Source organism: Lygodium microphyllum, chromosome 16 (assembly GCF_053477565.2).
Source record: "Lygodium microphyllum isolate KBCC chromosome 16, Lygodium_microphyllum_v1.1.10, whole genome shotgun sequence".
Classification (NCBI taxonomy): domain Eukaryota; kingdom Viridiplantae; phylum Streptophyta; class Polypodiopsida; order Schizaeales; family Lygodiaceae; genus Lygodium; species Lygodium microphyllum.
In genome coordinates this window covers 55,652,602-55,675,943 of record NC_141150.1, presented here as the reverse complement: position 1 = coordinate 55,675,943, position 23,342 = coordinate 55,652,602, and positions in this window count along the sequence as shown.

The following is a 23,342-nucleotide window of genomic DNA, read 5'->3' as shown; positions in this document are numbered from 1 at the left end:
TCCTTACACATCTTGCCACTTTGCAAGTCCCTTTAGAAATCATATCTACCTTTATGGGATACAATAGAGAAGTAGCCTAAATATTTGGATATAGACAAGCCATATGTGGGTGAGCTATACTTCAGTAAGTTTGGTAACAACTATTATAATTGTGGAACTTGGGGACACCACTATAAGTGAAGGGGAGCTATGGAGCTCCACCCCAAGACCTACGGACCGCTTATTGATCAAGCGTTTCAAGCCGAGTGGCCATGGCTACCTCTCACATAGCCGACGCGCAATGCATACCTTACATGTGTAGTGAGCTTACCTTGATGCTCGATTGAGTTCCCTCCTCTCTCTTGTACTCTGGTAGCTCCACGATTCTTGCAGAAAGCTCAAGCAACCTCAATCCCTCTTCATCAAGCTCCATCCTCCATAGCCGCGCGAGAAAAGAGAAGAGAAGAGAAGATGAAAAGAGAAGATGGGGAGCTTCTTCTCCACGATCCCGCACTCTCACACACTCACTCCCTCACTCCCTCACACTCCCTCAATCCCTCACGCAAGCACAAGCAAGAAGGCAAGAAACAAGAGAAGAAGAAGAAGAAGAAGCTTTGGCCACACACAAGAATGAGCTTTTCATTCACTTTTCAATTTTATATACAAAACCCTAAATCCCTTTTGGACGGTCATCCCCTTATCCCTTTTTTTACATGGCCAGCCATGGCCTAGGCCCTTATTCCCATTGTCCTCCTATCTTCCTATCTTCCTATCTTCCTTCCTACCGCCCATCTATCTTTACAAATTGCATGGGTGAGAGCCCGACGCTCCTTAAATTAAATCATGATGTGCTTGCACTCTTTTACAAAAGTATTGACTTGCATGAATATGAACTGTGCTTGTGCTACGCTGGTTAGAGAGATATAGTGTGAACGGGGTACTTAGGAAGGGTTGATTTAAAACTTAATGTTTAGGTTAAACTGAATAGACCAAACCCTTATTTTATTTTATTTTCCTCATGCTCTTTTTTGTGATTGAGACTCAAACCCACAGTCTCATCCTCCAAGGTTGATCCCGTGACTTTACCGCGGCCTTCCTAGTTTGGCGCTGCCCCTCGTATGGCGGATCGAGCTTGCGTCCAACGGCTTCAGAAGGAATTTAGAGCTCTAGTGCCTCATGTAGCTGCCAGACCCATCTGATTGTGTTGCTTCCTTCGTCTTCTAGAAATGAATGGAGAGTACTCCGAGAACAGAAAGACCAGTCGCCGATGAGAACAAAGTTGCGTGTGCCTGTGCCTCGCTTTTGACTGCCCTGCCCCTGTTTTCAATCAATTGTTCAACCACAAAGATGCTGGTCTCTCAGCGCAATATCCTTAAGGTACATCGGCCTTATCAGCAGCACCTGATCTCCACAGCCTCCAACATATCTGACGACCGTGAAGATGTCCAGAGCCTTTATTAATCTACTTCGTGTGTCTGTAGTAGCAGAGATGGATCAGACGGGAGAGAAAGAACTGATGTGCCTTTTCTTCATTTGTCTTTGTGTTCTCCCACTTTCGTCTTCTTTTGTCAATGATGGATGATCCTTCTTGTCCTATGGGAATGCTGCCAGATTTGAGCTCTGCACTCCAGAAATTGCTTCCTTAATTCATCACTAAGGTGCTCAGCAAAAAAGGAGACATCATTTGTATGGTAGGCAGCAACTACTTAGTACTAAGGAGCCTACTTGCAATAATAGAACTCTCTCTCTCTCCTACACTATCAAACCGATTTTACTCCTCCTAAACTAAACTGCTATCATTACCATAAGAGCTAGAACAAGAGGTAGTAGAAGTAGAAGAGGGAGAATGGGTGTGGCTAGACATAGCTCACCATAGCTCTGATACCATGTTGAGAAACACAGATCTAGAGCTATGCTAGTTATGGAGGACATAGATTATAGATATGGAACATGGTAGAGGTGAAAGATTGTAACTCAAGTGAATTAGGTTCCAAGATGGATTAGCTTGGACTCATAAACACAATCTTGAGTGACACAAAATGAAAGTACCATTGCATTGAAATGAGTGTCAAGTACATGCTTATATAGCCTTTTTGGATAGTACCACTCTTTCTCTCTGTGCTTATGGGATTTTGGACATCTCTTCTGGAGCATACAACTTTTGTCATCTCTCTTATACAAAGCCTCTTCTAGGCATACATCATTTGATTTCTCAACATATGCCGCAACTACAATAAATCAGTGCAATGCAAGGAGACATCACTTATCTGAATTCCATGGTGTTGACTTATATACTTATCACTTGCGCTTGATTAGCTCTTTCGGTTGCTAAAGACATGAAATATATTAAACGTAGATATGAAAAGTTCGTACAATTGGGGAACATGTCAGCACTTAACCATTTAAAGACAAAAAGTCATGGCCAGGTAGCATTTGATAAGCCTTTTATACAAGATGCGGCTACTCTATTTGTACGAGGCGGGGCGAGTTTGGGTGGTTGGGCGACTGAGGCTGTGCTGGTGAGGGGCTCTTGTGAGGCTGGGTGGGGAAAATGTCAGCTGGGACCTGAATGGTGTAGTCCCTGGCCGCAATTGTCTCCAGAATGCTTTTAAACAATGCATCAAATTCCTGCTTGTCTCGAGCTGCCCTCTCCTCTTTTGAGCACCTGGTGCCCGAGCGTTTGGTGGGAGCCTACACAACCGGTGTTGCCATGCCCCATGTGCTCCCTTGGGCTTCTATTTCCTTGGCCTTGGGATTTTTTGGCCTACATCCGGGGTGGTGTTGCTTGGGGCCTCGTTTCTTTGCATATCTTTTAAGGGTAGGTACGTAGCGCTCCGATAGAGGAGCACCAAGGGGGACCTACCCGTCCACCTGAGGCGCAAACGATTAAGGCAAAAAAAGGCAAAACAACCCAGGGATACACGAACGGAAGAACAACGAAAACAGCAGGACCTCCCTAAACGATTTACGAAATTCAAAAAAGGGGATAGGGTGGTAGTTTTGTTAGGTGCCAAATGTCAAGCGCAGACGAGCGAACCAATTGAGGGACCAGCCAAGGTCAAGGAGGTGGACCTAGCCCAAGAAGGGGAAACACCCCGACCAGTCTTCATTGCCGATGTTTGACTAATGAAGAAGAAACGAGTCTTGTCGCTCTCTTGAGAGAGTACATAGACATGTTCGCTTGGTCCTTAGAAGAGCTCAAGGGGGTAGATCCAAGTGTCGTGACTCACAACATACCCATGACGCCAGACGCAACGCCGGTCAAGCAGCGACTGTACCCTATGAATCCAAAATATGCCCATGCTGTCAAAGAAGAGATTTATAAGCTAATGAGAGTGGGATTCATTTACGAAATTGAGCACACAGACTGGGTATCACCCATAGTCATCGTGATGAAGAAGAATGGAAAAATCCGAGTGTGCATCAATTACAAGAAGGTGAATGCTGGTACTAAGAGGGACAACTATCCGTTGCCATACACCGAGCACATGCTTGAGAGAGTGGCAGGAAAGAAAGCCTACAGTTTTCTGGACGGCTTCTCAGGGTACAACCAGGTGCAAGCATCTTGCGGAGACAGCCTTCGCTACCACTGAGTGGGGCATCTTTGCTTACATAGTCATGCCCTTCAGGTTGACTAATGCCCCTGCCACTTTCCAACGCCTCATGTGCACCATCTTTAAGGACATGGTTCGCAAGGAGTTAGAAGTCTTTGTCAATGACCTCTGTGTCCACTCGACCTGGATCGAACACCTAGACAAACTCCGAGCAGTCTTCGAGTGGTGTCGCTTATATCATCTCTCCTTGAACCCCTTAAAGTGCCAATTTTGGGTGAAGCATGGATGCATCCTAGGACATGTGGTGTCGAAGAACGGCATTGCCACTGACTTCTTGAAGGTCAGGGTTATTGTTGACCTTCCATCCCCAAACAACTACAAGGGAGTTCAATGCTTCCTAGGCCATACTGGATACTATCGGCAGTTTGTACTGGATATGCGTTGATCACCCGACCCTTGTATAAGCTGCTTATTGTCTTCGAATGGACCGAAGCATGCCAACGGGCATACGAAGAGTTGAAGAAGACTCTAACCATAGTACCAATCCTACGAGCCCCATATTGGACCATTACTTTCCACGTGCATATCGATGCTTCTAAGTTTACCGTGGGGACAGTGTTGTGCCAACCTAGCAAACACAATTTAGACTATCCAGTGAGCTTTGCTAGCAGACAACTCGCTGAGACAGAAATGAACTATTCGATGACGGAAAGAGAGGGATTAGCCATGGTATTCGCTGTGAAGAAATTCCGGCATTATCTTTTGGCCACGCCCTTTACCTTCTTCGTGGACCATCAAGCCTTGCTCTATCTAGTAAACAAACCTTGCGCTACAGGACACATAGCTCGATGGCTCCTTCTGCTTTTAGATTTCGACTTCTCCATGGTGGTACGGAAGGGAAAACATCATTACATGGCTGATTACATGTCACGCATTCCCACTGGAGAAGCCGCTGGACAAGGTGTTGTTGATGAATTACCCACACCCATCTGTTTAACCTTTCCAGCGAAAAAGATCTATTTAAGGCTGATCTAACGCCATATTGGGCAGATGACATAGCCCAAGTGCTTGAGCACGGATTGCCTAACTGACCGATAGAAAAAGCCTAACTTAGGCGCTTAATCCTTAAGATCCAGCCCTATCAGCTGATTGTAGGCCAACTCTATAGGCTAGAGCAAGATGGATTACTGCATAGATGTGTTTGCGAGCATGAGATGCACGGTGTGCTCTCAGAGGCACACAACGGCATTGCTGGAGGGTACTTTAGCGGGGATACGACAGCACGAAAGGTGCTGCAGTCTCAACTGTGGTGGCCAATGCTTTTCCGCAATGCAGCATGATTTGTCAAGCACTGTGACGAGTGCCAAGACGAAGGTTCCGATTCGAAAGGATCAAATGGAACTAACCCCAGTTATTGCTCGACAACCCTTCGAAAAATGGGGAATTGACTTCATTGGACCCATTACTCCTGCGGCACAGTATTCGCAGGCCAAGTACATCATTGTAGCCATGGACTATCTCATGAAATGGGCAGAAGCGAGAGCAACACGAAAAAAAGACACTAGAACGACTGCTAAGTTCTTGTGGGAACAAGTGATCTCACGATGTGGCTGCCCCATCGAACTGGTCAGTGACCAAGGCACTCATTTTATCAATGAAGTGATCGCACATCTCCTGTCCACCTTCCTTATCATCCATCTCAAATCCTCGCCATACTACCCTCACGCAAACGGCCAGGCCAAATCAACGAATAAGATTCTTATCAATGTCCTAACCAAGGTTGTCTTTGCTTCACGCAGGGACTGGGACAACAAGCTGATGGGCAGCTTTGTGGGCTTACTGCATAGCTTATAAAATGCCTGTTGGTCAAACCCCCTTTAGGCTGATATATGGAACAGAAGCAATTCTACCATTAGAATTCTTCGTTCCTAGCTTGAGAATAGCGCTTCAAGAATGATGGGAGGGGAAGGAGGCATGGACACAATGCCTAGTTAAACTCAAACGCCTCTCGGAGACTCATCTTCTAGCCACCCATGTGCTGATCTGTGAGAAAGCCCGACGCAAGAGTTGGTTTGACCAGCACATCAAGCAACGCGAGTTCAAACAGGGTGACTTAGTGCTCCTCTACTCAGTTAAGGGGCATAAGCAAAAAATGAAATTTAGAGGTCTTGGACCCTTCAAAGTTCGTGCGATCAGCTTAACAGGCAAGATCAAACTTGAGACCCTAGACGGTGAAGGGATAGGCTTCTTCAATGGTAGTCATGTCAAGAAGTACTACCCTCCTATGCATCCTTTGCATGAGCCACCGATGTTAGAACCGCCTATCAAAGTACGAGTAGCCACAATCACAGAGGTTGATGATGAGGATGATGAAGCCGTAGAACACGCATACCTCCATATTACGGTCACGGCAAAACAAATATGCGCTTTCAACGCCTTGATCGACGAGGGAGTAGACTTCAATGTCTTAACCCACGATCATTGGACTCAACTTGGCAGACCACAACTTCAGCCCACTAATGGGAAATTAAGCCCATATGGGGTCTATTCCTACGCACTACTCAGCAAGTGCAAAGCAGCCGTTTCTATCGAGTCTGAGATTGTTCCAATGATTTTTTACGTGTTGCCAAATGCTAAAAATGCAGGCACAGAGTCACTGCTGGGGCAAACTTTCAAAAAGTAGACCCATCGCAATGTTGATTACGAGTCGCAGTGCATCCACCTCGCAATAGGCAATGTTTGCATTGTTACAGCTTTCAGCAAGGGCTGCACAACCTCATCCCGGGCCACAAAGCCACCGATAGAAACATATATAGTCAAGTCTAAGGAGGGGGGTAGTGTGCGGCCGCCACTCGAATTTCATAAACCGCAACCCATAGTAGCCAAAGATAAGGCTCGACAGCCTCGCCTTAAATGGATGCCTAAACAGTCTCGCAATAGCCGCCTAGGAGTCAATGCTCCTACCCTCATAAGACCAGAAACTCTAAACCTAGGAGGTCCAGACGCAGTTATAGCAGTAGATGCATAATCAGTCACAGATGGGTCCCCAAAGCCCTCTTGCACGCACAAGGCTACTATGAGGGCAATGCTTGGATATAGATACCTAAGGCCCACACGGCCAAAGGCACCACTCGTATGCCAACCTCAAGCTTGATCATCCCAAAAACCATTAAGCGACTGGATGCCATTTTTGTGTCGCTAGCTTTGAGCTACGGTTGACTGGACTTAGGCCTATTGGACAAATCCTTTGCAACCGAAGTTCAAATGATGCCTTGTTCTTGGGAAACGTTTGAATTCGCATTTGCAAAAGCCGCTACCTCCATTGCTAAATTGCTCAACAGTGAGATCTCCAAAGAACAAGCAATCAAACAATGCCTCATCACGTCGTATGATTAGCGAACCACTTTTTCCATCACTGACCAAGAAGTTACAGAGCTGTCAAGACTTGCTGAGATGGAATCCCAGTTCTTAAAGCACTGGTACACTCTTAGTTTGCAATGGAAAGTTGAAGGATGCCGAATTATGACCAACGCTGAGCAGAGCCGCGCTATCAAAACCGCAGAGTACGACCCCACTTACATTGCGCCAACCTCGTATAGAGTGTTAACCACTCTTCGTGGTTGACCCATGGAAGAGCACATCAAAGGACACCCTTACCTCGATCGCTTATTGACTGAGGAAGAGTTACACATTGCTAGCCATGTCAACTCTAGTGACTTCTTAACAGATGTTCTCACATACATCACCCAAGTGGGGATTAAACCCTTTGACTTGGACCACAAAGCTCATTTGGAATACAATCCCAATTTCTATACTTGGCTCCTTCACAAGTAATCCCTACACCCCCATACCGAAAGCCCTTAACCTTCTGACCCTAAATCCTAGGAAGGATTCTTCTCAAGCTGGAAGGGGAGGGGGTAAGGTGAATCAAATTAGAATCAGTAAATCAAATTAAAGTCAGTGAAGCACATAGACATACATTATGAAAAACGGATGGGGTAAAAAAGGGCATGAAAATTTTGAAGTAAAGGCCAAAAAGTCAAAGTTTGAAAAGGAGAATCTACATTGGATCTTAATGAATTCATTCAAAAGGATATAGTTTTTCTTTTTCAACAAATTATTATATCGCAAGCACTAATGAAAATTACAGTTTATGACACGAACAAAAGATGTCGCAACAAGACTGTGCCCACCGACTCCTGTTCATAGATGAGGAAAGAGAGCTATATCGCATCTACCTAGAAAATCGTGCCTTCAGCCATCTTAAGTTTCGAATCGTCCACAACATAGAAGTTGTGGTGGCTAGGGAGGAAGCAGCTAGGAGGGTGGTCAAGCAATGTAACCTCAGCAAGTACCTTGAAAAATTCTCACAGGAGCCGGACCACCTGAAGTGTGTGGAGTTCCTCAGATCATATGACCTAGATCAAGAATGTGGCACAGTGATGGTGGGTAGAGGAGAAAGTGCCAAGTAGGTGCAGGTCCATCTAGACCCAGCCTTGGTGGAGAAGGCGTTGGGATTGGAGCCAAAGATAGAGAGAAAACAGAAGAGGGATGTCTATGCTATGCTGAAAATGAAAAAGGAGGAGGTGCTCACGAATGACGGCATCAGCATCCTAGACATCCCCGACGCAGAAGCTAGGCTGCAAGCAAAGCTGGTACATGTGCTCTTCTCCAGCCAGCGCTACAACTCCCTGATGCATCGAATCAGCTTGCATGTGCTGGAGAACATAGTGGCCCACACTCTGGACAAAGTTGACTAGAACGGCTATGTACGAAAAATTATCGACAAGGCAGCTAAAGTATTGGCTTTAGGAAGTGTGCCAGCAGGTGGAGGGTCTCCAGCATCCAAGGCTACAGAAAGGAAGAAAGCTTCATCCAAGGCCTCTTACATCGGGTATGGAGGTGTCTTGATTGCGCTCATTCAAGATGCAGTAAGAGAGATGCAAAATGCAGAGGAGGGAGAAGGAGAAACGCCCGATAGGACTTCCCCTCACCAGGACAGAGAAGAATCTACCGATAGAACTGAAATAGATGAAGAAGGGGAAGAACATGAAAGCATGAAGGCGACCAAAAAACCCAAAAATAAGACCACTCAAAGGAAGAAAAAGGATGACGAGGGCCGCAGGAAAGATAAAGAGGACTTAGAGAAGGCCAAGAGAGAGTCCCTTAGGGAGGCCAACGAGAGGGAGAAGAAGAAAAAATAGGAAGAAGAAAAGGAAAAGGAGCAATTACAGAAGGCTAAGAAGACATCAAAACAAGAGGCAGAGGAGAGAAGAAGAAAGGAAAAGGAGGAGAAAGAGAAAAAGAAGGAAGAGTAGAGAAAAGCAGAAGAGGAAAGGCAAAGAAAGATTGATGAAGAAGAGGAAGAACTAAGAAGGAAGGAGGATTTCTTGTTGACTTTTGGGTCTTGCTGTTCACGCACCCACCCACTCAAAAATTTTAAAATCATAGAAAGACGTAAGGGGGAGGCATATATAATCCAAAATAATAGTCAAAGAGGTCTACTTGATTTTGAGGAGTATCTGTTAAGGTCAAAGGAGTCTTTGAAGAGACAAAATGACCCCATACAGTGATGTCTTTCACAAAAGTGCATTGGAAAATGACATCAAACTTGATTTTGTACCAATGCACAATGGAGCACCCATCACTGAATGTACATAAGTTGAGGACTATTTTGGATAACAAGGAATACATGCAAACTTAATAACTCAAAGGCACTCACCAGTAGACTGGCTGAGGCTACACGCCGGTCCATCGAACAACAAAGCAGAGTAGATGAAATGGGGAGTTTGAGCCCACATAGAGAAGAAAGGCCTGGGTCAAGCACACATGTGCCGGATATTGTGCCGCCCGCTGTCACTGAGGGCAAGGGCAAAGCCCCGATTCATCCAATTCCTCCTCTATTGGTGCCTCCCACTGAGCCAACCTCCATCACCCCTAGCATCCCCACCAGTGCAGACGTATCAAATTTTGTGGCATGGACGTAGTACTTCATTAACAAGGAGATAGCCCTGGGGAAGAGCATTGAAACTACGGCTACAGGACAAAAGCGACTGGCCACAGATGCAGAGTCTAGGCAAGATCCTAAACGACAAAGGATGGAGGCCTCAACAACACCCATCCAAACAACGATGACGCCGCCAGCTAATTACGACGAATATGTCACCGAGCTACTCTCTTAGTTGGAGAAAGTTCAAGAGGAACGAAAGATAGCTGTGGTTGAGTTGGCAGTTGAGAAGGAATCAATAGCCACCTTCCAGCTTGACAAAACAAGGATGATAGCCATGCAGCAAAGGGAGATTGCGGATCTCAAGCTGGAAATAAAGGCTAAGGATGACCGGGAAGAGCACTGGAGGTAGCAACTCGAGAATGAAATACAAGAGCTGGTGAAGATACAAAGAGAACATAAGCTCTTGATAATGCAATACCAGGAGCTCATTGCAAAAACTGCTAAATTTGAAGAGCTCATGGCTGAGCTCAACGCCAGGGATGAGAAAAGAAAGTAGGACATGGAGGAGTAGCAAGAAGAGATTGAGCGCCTAACCGATCAATTGAGCTCTGAAAAAGAAAAACAGGAGAGGTTGATCAGGGAATTGGAGGACCAAGAGCAAAGGCTCATGATACTGACCCTGAAGCAAGGGGAGAGCATGGAGGAAATGAACAAGAGAGAATAGGAGTGGGCGGTGCATAATGCTAAGAGGGTGAAGACACTGGCACGGCACCTTGCTCTCGTAGAAAAGGAAAATATCATTGTAGAGAGCAAGGCAGAAGCCGCCCAAGTGGCCTTCGGTGCCCAACAAAAAGCCTTCCTCGATACCATCATGGACACTACCCGCCAAGAGGAGGGAGAGTCGTTGGAGGTGGCACAAAGGAAGCTGAGCATCGCACACAGAGCCCTACATGCAGGACTGCAAATGCCACCCCAACCTGCGGAGGTTAGGCTGAGCCTGGACGAGCAACAAAAATACCTATTGCTGGCCGGCCTAACCCCCCAAAAATGGATGCCCTAGGATTTGAAGAGAGAGCACCACAGGGAAACCGACAGGGGGAGGAAGTTGAAATCAAATTTGACATGGGCAGATTCAGAGAAGAGGTGATCCCACAACCCCCCTCGCCGCACATTCAGGAACATCAACCACTTGACCCGCCCCTGCAGACAAGCCACGCTCAACGAGTGATGGAAAAAATTGGTGGAAGAAGCTAGAAGGCGGCTGCAGGCCAAGCCAGTCGTGCGGCCATCCGCATCCCTCCCACCATGCCCTGATGACCTCCCAACGCAATTCCACGCGGAGCTGGTAATCTGGGAACGACAGGAAATCGAAAAGGACCCTTTCTCTTTCAGTTCCTTGTGCCTAACATTCTCCCATTATGCAAGCAAGAAAGCTACAAGTGAGACTCCTTCCTTCTCTCCCACAATCTTGACATGGTATCAGAGCCTTGTTCGTGGTAAGGAGCTCAAGAAAGCAAACCAAGTTCGCGGTGTTCTGGTAAGAGGACCAGTGTTGCTTTCATTTTTCTGTTTTGGGAGCAAATCTCTGTAGGTAGCACAGACGGAAGTGCAAGAGTGCATTGTCTCAGATTGAGACACCCTTCGCGGTGTAGCGAGAGGGAAGTATATGTTGCGGGTCAGGGCTTTAGCCTTTGGTTGCTCTGTTTTTTTGATTTGAGGCCATCTCGGGGCCTATTTTGGAGGTGGAAGTTTTCTGCACGCACTTAGGAAAAGGCCTTGTTTTATGCTGTGCGACCACTGTTCTGAAAAATAAAGGTCGCTTGATAGCAAAAGGAAAGAAGAAGGGCATAATGTTTACGTTGGATGTAGACATGCCTGGATTGAGTGCAGCGATGTTTGCACATGGGACCGGTGTAGTTACTGATATTGATATCTGGCATAAACGCATTGGTCATGTTAATGTATAGCGATTTAAATCAATGCAAGCCCAAAATATTGTTGCAGGATTGCCTAAATTCAAGGTTGCAGAAATACATAAGGTATGTGAAGCCTGTCAGTTTGGAAAACAGGCAAGGAAACCATTTCCTAGACATGTTCAAGAGAGTAAGAAGCCATTGGAATTAATCCACTCTGATGTGTGGACTACTAAAGCTGCATCTTTTGGAGGCTGTCATTATTTTGTCACTTTTATTGATGACTATAGCAGAAAAGTTTGGGTGTATTTTATGAAAAAGAAAAGTGAAGTTTTTGGGCATTTCAAAACTCTTAAAGCTATGGTTGAAAAAGAAACAAGCCTGCTAATAAAATGCCTAAGGTTAGATGGAGGGGGAGAGTACCTCTCAAATGAGTTTGCAAGGTTCCTACAGGAGCATGGCATAAAGCAGCAATATTCATGCAGTCATACCCCACAACAAAATGGAATTGTAGAAAGGAAAAACAGGCATATTGGAGAGGTATCTCGTGCCATGCTCAACGAAAAAGACTTGCCGGATTTTTACTGGGCTGAAGCAGTTGCTACAGCAGTCTACATAATGAACAGGAATTCCACTGCAGCAATACATGGGATGACTCCAGAGGAGAGGTATACTGGTAGGAAACCAGATATTTCTCATTTAAAGATTTTTGGTTGCATTGCCTATGTTCATGTGCCAAATGAGTTGAGATCCAAGTTGGATCCAAAAGCTGAGAAGTGCATCTTTATTGGTTACTCTCTACAGCAGAAAGGATATAGATGCTATAACCCTTCTAATCATGAGTTTACAGTGAGCAGAGATGTTGTTTTTGATGAGATGAGTAGCTAGTATAAACTAGTAGATGTGATTGATGATGTAGATGCACAAAATGGTAATGTTGCACAGAATTCACAGCAGCAATCACAAAATATTAGTGGACATGGAGTGTCCTCTAGCAGTGGTTCACATTCTTTGCCATGGACAGGCAGATTGAGATCAGGAGAATCTCCTCAAAACAATCCAGATAGTGGTATACAGGTTTCATGAAAAGGAAAAGAGAAGGTAGATCAGCCCATGTTTGATGTGAATGCAGGTCACTCTTATGTGGATGGTGAATCCAGTGGCTCAGAACAGAGCATTGATGATGAGTTGGGTATTCCTTCTATTGTTATACCTGGAGTACGGAAGACCAGGGATGCTTTGAGAGCACCTGGGAGTGAACCTACTTGCGCAGGTCTACCAGAGCTAGGTATCCTGTGGATAGGCTGAAATATGATGGATTTACAGCCATTCACTATGCCTATATGGTCAAAGTGATACAGGAACCATAACCCACCTCTTTTGAGCAAGCCATGGGAAAAGAAAAATGGGAGAAAGCCATGGATGAAGAAATGGATGCCTTGGAAGCAAATGCTACATGGGAATTGGTACCTTTGCCTAAAGATAAGAATACAATTCGTTGTAAGTGGTTTTATAAGGTGAAGCACAATGCAGATGGTTCTGTGAACAGATACAAGGCAAGTTTAGTAGTCAAGGGGTATGCACAAACATATGGCATTGATTATGAAGAAACATTCAGTCCGCTTGCAAGGATGGCAACCGTAAGAGCAGTCATTGCCATGGATGCATCAAAGGAATGGTCTTTACATTAGATGGATGTAAAGAATGCGTTCTTGCATGGTGATTTGCAAGAAGAGGTATATATGGAGCAGCCACCAGGTTATGTGCATGCTATTCATCCTGAGTTTGTTTGCAGGTTGAAAAAAGCCTTGTATGGCTTGAAGCAAGCACCTAGAGCATGGTCTAATAAGATAGGACAGTATCTTGTCACTATTGGCTTTCAGATTTCCAAGGTAGATTTCTCACTTTATGTGAGAAAAATAGAGAAAGGTATTATGCTACTTGTCATTTATATTGATGATTTGATTATGACAGGTGATAGTGATGAAGATATCCTTCATGTGAAAATGCTATTGAAGCAGAAGTTTGAGATGAAGGATTTGGGAGAGTTGCGTTATTTCTTGAGCATTGAGGTGATTAGATCACTAAGTGGGATACGGCTCTTGCAGAGGCAGTATGGATTGGACATGCTGTCCAAATATGGGATGATAGGCTGTAAGCCTATTTCCGTTCCTTTGGAGCAGAATGTAAAGGTGAGTGCAGATGCAGGTGAGCTTCTCGAATACCCTACTATGTACAGACGCATAGTAGGAAGTTTGATTTATATGACTATTACTAGGCCAGATTTGAGCTATGCTATTGGATTGGTAAGTCAGTTTATGCAGGCTCCAAGGAAACCGCATTTGGATGCGGCTAGATGCATACTCAGGTATGTGAAGTCCACATTGCAGTATGGAATTTTTTATGAGACTGGGATTCAGATACAGTTGCATGGATACACTGATGCTGATTGGGCTGGTAGTATTTCTGATAGACGATCTACCAGTGGATATGTGTTCTCTTTTGGGAGTGCTGCAGTCACTTGGAGTAGTAAGAAACAGCCTACAGTTGCCTTGTTGAGCACAGAGGCTGAGTACAAGGGTGCAGCAATGGCTGCATGTGAGGTAGCTTGGTTGCATAAGCTACTTTATGATATACATCAGCCTACAGATGGGCCAGCTGTCATTTATTGTGACAACATGAGCAGTATACACTTGGCAAATAACCCAGTCTATCATGCTAGAACAAAACACATTGAGGCGCATTATCACTATGTGCGGGAGAGGGTTTTACTAGGTTGTATTGATCTATTTTATGTCAGCACAGAGGATCAGGTAGCTGACATATTTACGAAGGCATTGGGCGCAGAGAAGCTGCGCAAGTTCAGAGACCTGCTTGGTGTGCAAGAATTGGGATTGAGCTCGAGGGGGAGTGTTGAGATATCGAGCTCCAGTCGTGATATGCCAGGGTGACCGTTGTGCATTTATGTCACTGACTTGTTAGCTGTAGATGCGGTTGGTACACCGCCCATGAATAATAGCTAGATGACAGCTATCCTTATCTACTCTAGTTCGTGGCTCAGTTAGTATGCCACCTTAGTTAGTTGAGTTTGGTTTGAGACCCATATATAGGGTTCTTCTATTTCCATATACTTGAGTTCTTTTTGGCTTACACAACTAAGAAGAGGAAAATTGTTTTCAGCCTCCAGCTGTGTGTGTATTCCCCCATTGTGCAAGCAAGAAAGCTACAAGTGAGACTCCTTCCTTCTCTCCTACAATCTTGACACCTTTATGGGCGGCATGACTTCCCCATCATCTACAATTCCAACGCCACCTCGTTCAAGGATGCCCTCCTTTTTGATTTAGGAAGCCTAACCGACTCCATGACGCACTTCCTCGCAGAATTCTCCTCTTGTCCCGATCCCGTTTTTATAACTACGTGTAATTACCTTAGGCTTCTTAAGCTCCTACTCAAGCAAGACCCGACACTGTAGGAGAATGGCTTGCCTCCTCTCTTTTTTTATCCCAATGCTATTGATAGCTGCGCTATGGCATGCTTAATGATGAGAGCTAGCCTACTACCTTCCTTTTGACTAGCCAATTCACTAGGTGTAATCACCCCTTCCTTTCCACCACCTCTCTCCATGTCCGCATGAACCTGAAAGGGTACATGCAAAGCCACCAATTTTTGCGCAAATCCATCCACCCTCCTTCCCCCCTCATTCAGACAAAGAGGATTAGGCCTAGCTGTCATTCATTCCCCAAAAAAAAAAAGACTGGTCAACATCACCTACTTATAGAAGCACTTATCACCACAAAAAGCATGATCACTAACCCTAGGGTTCTTAAGTTAGGCGTGTCCGGTGACTTCGGTCGGTCGACTCCACTCTCAACCCCCTAGCCCTTTTTCCTCCCCCACTTCATGCTTAGGGCATATCAAGGGCAGGACACACCTAGGGAGGTAACACTCACCTATGGTTAAACCTGTCACCCTAAGCCACTGGCACCGCACCCCCCTTGGCACAAATGGGGTCCTCAAGTGTGGGACATCACCTAGGCTTGACCCACCTCCCCATTCCACTAGCATGAGTACAATGCACCAACACGCTGAGGAAAGCACTCCCCTTAGGTAGAGCACCACACCTTCTCCTTCAGGCACCCCAAAAGCACCAAACCACCAACTTCAAAGGCCCTCGTCAACACATGATATCCATGTAGCTGCTCCGACAAACATCATTCTTAAGATTCCACAAGCACCTGAGTTTATATGTGGTCCTCACCCTTATACCAAACCAACACCGAAGTGCCATGGGACTGGCACCTGTTTAGGAGGGGGTAATGTTAACCCCAAATCGAGATGGCCCCAGGTCAAGATGGCAGAAAGAGGAAGAAAAAAAGCAGATAAACATGGAAAAAGAGCAAAGACACACAGGCGACCTCCAAAACAAAGCCAGGGCAAAAAAGCACAATTTTAAATGAAGGGCGCCTCAAAAAACTCAGAAAACTATTGTAAAAGAGCGCCAGGCTCCCTCCTGTGCCAATTGTAAAATACTAGACGGGTGTAGGCTAGAGGCATAAGGCTAGAAGAGGGAAATGGAAAAAGGACCTTGCCACAATGGCCGGTCATGTAAAAAAGGGATGGGTGCCCATGGGATTTTAGGGCTTGTATATATAAAGTTCAAAAAGTGAATGAGAGCTCATTCTTTGGTGTGTGGCAACAAGAGTCTTCTTCTTCTTCTCTCCTTCTCATCTTCTTGCTTGTGTGTGCTCTTGAGAGAGGGAGTGTGAGAGTGCAAGTGTGTGAGAGTGAGGGATCAATAGGGTGAAGCTCTTCGCCATCTCCTCTTCTCTTCTTCTCTTCTCTTCTCTCTTCTTGCGCGCGCGGCTATGGAGGATGGAGCTTGGAGGTGGAGGAGGCTTGAGGATGCTTGAGCTTGCATCTAGGATCGTGGAGCTACCGGAGTGTGTGAGAGAGGAGGCAACTCATATCGGCACCAAGGTAAGCTCACTACACTCGTCGGATCGATGGCGTGTCAGCTAGGTGAGAGATAGCCATTAGAGCTTGCTTGAAACGCTTGAAACAATAAGCGGTCCGTGGGTCTTGGTGGTTGAGTGAGAGCTCCCACAACTGACCTCTTCCATATCATGCTTAGGAGGTGGCTAATTTACAGCTTTAGGCTGATCCATACTTCTTTTTGTCATTATTTTAGATATCCCTGCAATATCTTCATCTCTTTTTCGTTTTTCTTCCACAAGTACATCCGTGTTTTGTACCTTTGCTAAATATGCATACACTGAATATGCATTTACCGGTGATTCCCAACCAGTTATGCCATGAATATCTTGCCTTGCATGAGATATTTCACTATCAGTGATCTTTTTTTTTTGAGCTACATGTAAAGCATGTGTCCATATTTCAGCTTTTGGACCATCACTTGGCCATGCATTCTATCCAAATGTAGACCAAAAGTAGAAGCATGTACCGCCGCATAAGCATTTCAGATAGCCAAGTCTTCCAACAACTTCTGCATACCTCCCTTTTCAAAATTCAAAGCAAGAGGCAATCCTGTTTCTTGTGCATGGATCTTGCCATCTTTCCAAAAGATAAGCTATCATGCCAAGGCCTCCTGATAGGCAGCACAATCCTTTCTCTTGTGCTGCAAACTATCACACCACATACATCTTTTTCTAGGCTTAGGGGATGCTGCCCGTCCCCTTTCCTCTTGTCCTTTTTCATCCAATTTTGCAACCTTCAATTGAAGATCCCACATCCCTTTGACCAATTCATCTAAGACATCTTCCCTAACAAAGGGAACAATAGCAGGTACAGCCATAGGGTTAGCCACAGAAGCGGGTGGCTTACTGGATACTTCAACTGTCTTACCCGTAATAGTGGGCAAGCTAGAGACATGCAATCTTTCTCTTCTTCTATGTTTCTTCACAAGCATAGTAATAGCTTCCTTGACATGTCGCCACTCTATTTTCAAACCTATCTCTATAATCTGATCCTCCAGCAAATCATCAAGGTTTTCTTGAAGCTCAGGATCAGCTGCCTGTAGAAACAATTCAATTTTTTGACTTGCAAGAGCTTGCTGTTCTGCAAGATCCAACTGCTCAAATCTACTTTCAAATTCTCTTAGCAATTCTATAGCCACAAGACCCTTATTGGGTTGTATAAACCACTCCTGAAAAGTCTTGTGCATAATCAAACTGGTGTCCTCAATGTAAAATTCTTCCCTGAGTGTCTTCTTGAAGGCTACCCAGTCAGCATCCTGTAAGTATAATTCAGTAATCCGTGCTTTCAGTTCATGAACAGTAACACGTACAAAATACCGGCTCCATGCAGATTGAGCCACTCCAAATAATTCCATCTTCTGAACATAGGTATGTATATATGTAGATACATTCTTGCCATTGAATAACTTCACCTCACGCTCAACTACTTGCAAAGAATTCATCACAACACTTTCTATTTGAGCTGAAGCTTGCATCACCTGTTGTTGTTGTTGTACCTGCATAAGCATATTCATATTTTGCACCAACTTTGTGAAACATCACTAGAGATTTTATTTGAAGGTTCTCCTATCTTATCTTTCCTTCTTCTATGATGACAACCTCTCACATCGGGTTCACCAATGTCAGAGAGGTTTTTGTTGAAATGTCAAATCCACCGGGGATCAGAAGTAGAAGGAAGTAGAGATAGGAGATGGAAGAGAAGATAGAGAATACCCAAGTGGTAAACACGATTAAAAAAAATCACAATGAATTGAAACAATATGTATTGAAAGAACCTAGAATCTTTTCTCTACTCAGAAGCAATCTCTAGGCATTAGTTTTCCTGGAGCTCCTTCGTAGACCAAAAACGTGGATCAGAAAAATCAGCTCTTTCTTAGCTGCCCGGAACCCAAATTTGATGGCTCCGTTGGCTCTGAAAGGGGGGTAAAACTCTAGGACACCTGCTCACGGATCTCCCAGATCACTCCTTCTTCTTCTTTCAGTTCAATCTACAGTTTTCAGCCTCTTTCCAACGATCGCGACACGCGCGATTTCGTCAATCTATCCTTCTTGTGGAAATCCCCTAAACTGGCTGAAAAAGCAACTAGCTTTTTGCATGCCATCCTAATCTAGAAGCTTTTTCTAAATTTTTTGGATTTTTACAATAAATAATATAAAAAATAGACTAAAATTATTCAAAAATCTAATATTTTTGGATAATTCATGCAACTCGCACTAGTACTGATGGCTCAGATCACATTGACTCTCTAGATCAATAAAGAAGTCGGATGATGATGCATTCCATATATTTTCACACTATGTCCTCATAACATCATGACAACGTGCGAAAACTTTGAGCTTAGCATCCAACTCGGTTAAGCATTCTGCAACACTTCTATGTTCAACGAGGGCTTGTTTAGTTGCTATTTCATGCAAGGTTCTAGGAGTTTGCCTAGGCTTTAGCATAGCTGGGGGCTTAAGCCTAGACGAGAAAGATTGGTCAACGCTAGGATTTCTTATGCTCTTGGGGTTTCCATGTTTCTCCTGAGGCTTTGTTATTGCATCATGGTTCTCCTTGGATGTGACTGGTATAAATTTATTACCTTGTTGTGACAGCGTTGTATCCACTCTTGATTGGTCAATGTGAGTTCTGTTGTCGGTGGATTGAGTGTTGCAAGCAACCGTTGATGGTAACGACTGCTTTGATTTTTCAGAGCACACAGATGTGTCTGAGGTTTCACTGCTATTAGGAGAGGCATCAATGGGGTCATTGGTGGATGGACTCGATGCTTTATTCCTCAGCTCTCCAACGCTCTTGGTGTCAATGTTCTTGGGGTCCACAACCACCTGTAACTGCTGTTGTTTTCGTTGTTTTCTCCTCTTTTTCTTGGTTAGTGAAGATGCATCTCTCAATGACTCAGGACCTTGGACTAGGTCAACCGTTGATGTGCTTGGTTGGGCCTCAGCAATCTCTTTCTCTACTGTGTCCTTATGGGACATAGCCGTGGCCTGCTGAATAGCCTTGCTAGGTTGTGACTGTACAATTGCCTCCCTTTTTGGAGAGTCTAGCTCTTCCCTTCTGTTTAACTCCTCCAGCCTAGACTTTAGGCGCTTTGAAAGTGCTGGAGTTGTTAATGAAGTTGGTTGCAACACCTCCTCCACATTTAAACTACTAAGGACACGTTCCGCAAGGGGTATTGTCACGACCAAGGACTGCTATAACTGATGTGATCCCTGATTGGAAGTAGTAGCAGCTAGTTTAGTGGACTTGCTACTATTGGTGGATTGCGGTGTCAAGTCCTTAGGTCGATTGGAAGTGGTCGTATCTTTTGTTGCCCTTAGAGCATTCAAGCCACGGTGGATTGCATAGCCATATCCTTAGGTTGAAAGCTAAGGGTGGTGTCGTGTCTTGCCTCTTGGACATTTGGAAGCTCTGATGTAGGTAGAGATTGGGATTGAGTAGCCGCACTTGACGACTGTTGTGCTTCTTGTGTCTGTTTAGGTGAAGAGGGTGTAGGAGACTTGGGACTCATAAGTGGCTTTGACACTGGTTGGGAGATTTGCTCGTGACTGTTAGATGATTTTGCTATTTGCTTTGTTGAGCATTTAACCTTGCCATGAGCAATGTTGTGCCCATGATGCCTGCTATCCTCTTGGGGAATCAAAGGCTCCTTGGGCACTAGTGGCTTTTGCATATCCTCAACGATTACATTTGATATTTACTTGTCAAGCACGCTAGACTGAGGATCTACCCTCCAATTGGTCCTGTTTGGTTTCTTGATTTCGACCATGAGGGGCTCGGTCACTCCACTATTGTTGACTCGAGACTTGGTTTTTCATTTAGATCTCCTTCTACGCTTCTTTGCTCTTGATACGATGTGGCGACAAGGGAGGTTTAGCAAGGGGTTTTGGCACCCAAATCCATCGGTTACCTATGTAATACCCTTGAGCATGTAGCAATGCTTTGGATATCCATCGTGGCATTGTATTGACCCTCCATCAATGCCTTTGTCTATAAGGCTTGATCTTATTTTGGGGTCTTCTACGATATTCGTAAGTCCAAAGCCCGTCGTTGGCATTGTCTCTTGACCTTCTTGTTTCAGGCATGGCCTCACTCATTGGTTCTCATTGTTTGACCTGTGCTAGTATCAACTCTTCCAACAAGTCCTTGCTCTCGTTAGCAGGCTTGACTATTATGTCAGCACCCTCCTTGCCTTTTCCTCAAGATTCGATGAGGTCACCCTTGCTAAAGGTTGTGACTATCCTCACACCCGGTAGTGCCAGGTGTATCCTCTGTGCTACATAGTCGTCCTCACACTTGGTTGCCCTTTTGAAGGGTCTTCCTAGGAGGGTTTCCTTCCCGTAATTAGCACTATTTGGAGGAACATGAAATAGGATAGGCAAGCTTTCAGTTTCAATTGTCACAAGGATTTTGCACTTTCCTATGAGTGCTTGTGGGTGTCCCCCGTAAGGGCTAAGAGTTGCATTAGTCAGTGTGAGATCTGGTTGGCCTAGTAGGGTCCATGATTCATAGGTCAAGATATTAAAATCTGCTTCTTCATCAATCAGAGCATCGATAGTATGCTCTCTTTTCGTGGTGAGTTTGACCCTAAGATAAGCAGGTGGTACTATGTCTTCATCTTTCGGGTCTTGGTTTGTAAATTTAAGCCTTTTGACAAATTCCCTTGAGTCCCCAACTGCACGACTAGATGTGGATTCTTCACTGATGTCTTGGATCGTCAGCGCAGTGCTATTCAAGGACCATCTATCGTCAGGACTGTCATATCTAGTCATTCTCGCTATTGTAGCTTGATGTTGTTGCTTTTCGCTTTGACTAGATGCAGTCCGAATGCAACACATATTTTTTTTTGTAGTGTGGCCTTTTTTCCCTTGTTGGCTAGATTGGCCCATTGATGTTCTAGGGTCTCTGTTTCTCTCTGTTCGGGTATGGGCTTTTGGTTGCTCTTTTGCAAATGAGAATCCATGCTCGTGTAGAGCCATTACTACACTAGGGTCCAATTCGGAGGACCTGTCACGACGCGCGTTTTCTCTCCAACCTACTTGGGGGAGGTGCGGAGGGGGCAGAGCTCCCTCTGTGGGGGTCCAGAGGGGGGGATCAGAGATGTGAACAGGGTGGCCAGGACTATCAGGCAGGTTCAAAAACCCTCTATTTTAAGTTCTGGTGAAGTGGTCCGATTTTTACAATCGGACCGTCCGATTCTGGGAATCGGACAGGGTGGTTCGATTCTGGGACTCGGACAGGGTGGTCTGATTCTTGCAGTCGGACGGGGTGGTCCGATTCTAGTAGTCGGACGATCCGACTCTAGAAATCGGGTGGTCCGATTTTGGGACTTGAACGGGCTGGTTTGACTACGTAGACGACAGCCCACGGGTTGCGCGCGATGACTTAAGCTCAGTGCCTATGCCATGCAATCATCCAGTGCCTTCCAGATAGGTGCAAAACACTACAAGGAAATGCCAGACATACTTGGAATCACTGTGGTGCTCGAATCAAATGGCACTCCAAGGATCTCCCTGTAGCTCTCTCTCTCTCTCTCTCTCTCTCTCTCTCTCTCTCTCCCTAGCTCTCAAGCTCACTCTCTCTCACAAAGCATAATGTCAAATGTGGTCTTTCCTAGTTCCTTGAGCCTCTTATTTCCCCATCCCAACCTGTTGTAACCTCACAAGCTAATCCCTCACACTCTTCCAACAAAAAAATTGAATTTGTGCCCCTATTTCCCTGTTTCCAGCCCAGCAGCAGAATCCTTCCTTCTTTTTCCTATCCCAATCTTAACCTAATGCAACAAAAATAAAAAATAGAGATGGAGATGGATGGTCCTACTCTAATATTCAACAACAAATCAAAATACTTACTTGCTCCAAGGATTAAAACCTCCTAAATCTCCTAACTATCTCGAGCATCGGTTCGGGCCTACAAACCCTACTTCTATGCTTGATTCGATGCACGCGGCGCTCTAGGCTCGATTTCGTCAGTCCCGGAAGTGGAACCAAAATGAAGGGTAGCTACGGAGCTCTACCCCGAGACCTACAGATTGCTTATTGATCAAGCGTTTAAAGTCGAGCGACCATGGCTATCTCTCACATATCCGACGTGCAATGTCTACCTTATGGGTGTAGTGAGCTTACCTTGATGCTCGATTGAGTTCCCTCCTCTCTCTTGCACTCCGGTAGCTCCATGATCCTTGCAGCAAGCTCAAGTAACCTCAAGCCCTCTCCATCAAGCTCCATCCTCCATAGCCGCTTGAGAAAAGAGAAGAGAAGAGAAGAAGAGAAGATGAAGAGAGAAGATGGGGAGCTTCTTCTCCATGATCCCTCACTCTCACATACTCACTCCCTCACTCCTCACACTCCCTCAATCCCTCACTCAAGCACAAGCAAGAAGGCAAGAAACAAGAGAAGAAGAAGAAGAAGCTTTGGCCACACACAAGAATGAGCTTCTCATTCACTTTTCAACTTTATATACAAAACCCTAAATCCCTTTTGGGCGGTCATTCCCTTATCCCCTTTTTTACATGGCCGGCTGTGGCCTAGGCCCTTTTTCCCATTGTCCTCCTATCTTCCTAGCTTCGTTTCTACTGTCCATCTACCTTTACAAATTGCACGGGTGAGAGCTCGATGCTCCTTAAATTAAATCATGATGCGCTTGCGCTCTTTTACAAAAGTATTGACTTGCACTTTTCCTTGTGCATCTTTCTCCCTTATTTGGGACTTTTTTGTGCTTCTTGTGTTTCTAGATTTTCCTTGTGCGCCTTTGTCTTCCATTTCACTTTTCCTTGGACTTTTTCTTCTGCTTTAGCTTTTTCAGATTTTCCACCTTGTTCATCTGACGGTTAACAATAAGGAATGCCTAGGATGTAGCAAGCAAGATGGTGTAACTTATCTATTGCTTGAATGTGGAAGGTAACGTGGTCTAACTCCTGCTGCCATCCATACTCCATAGGAATAATCCAAC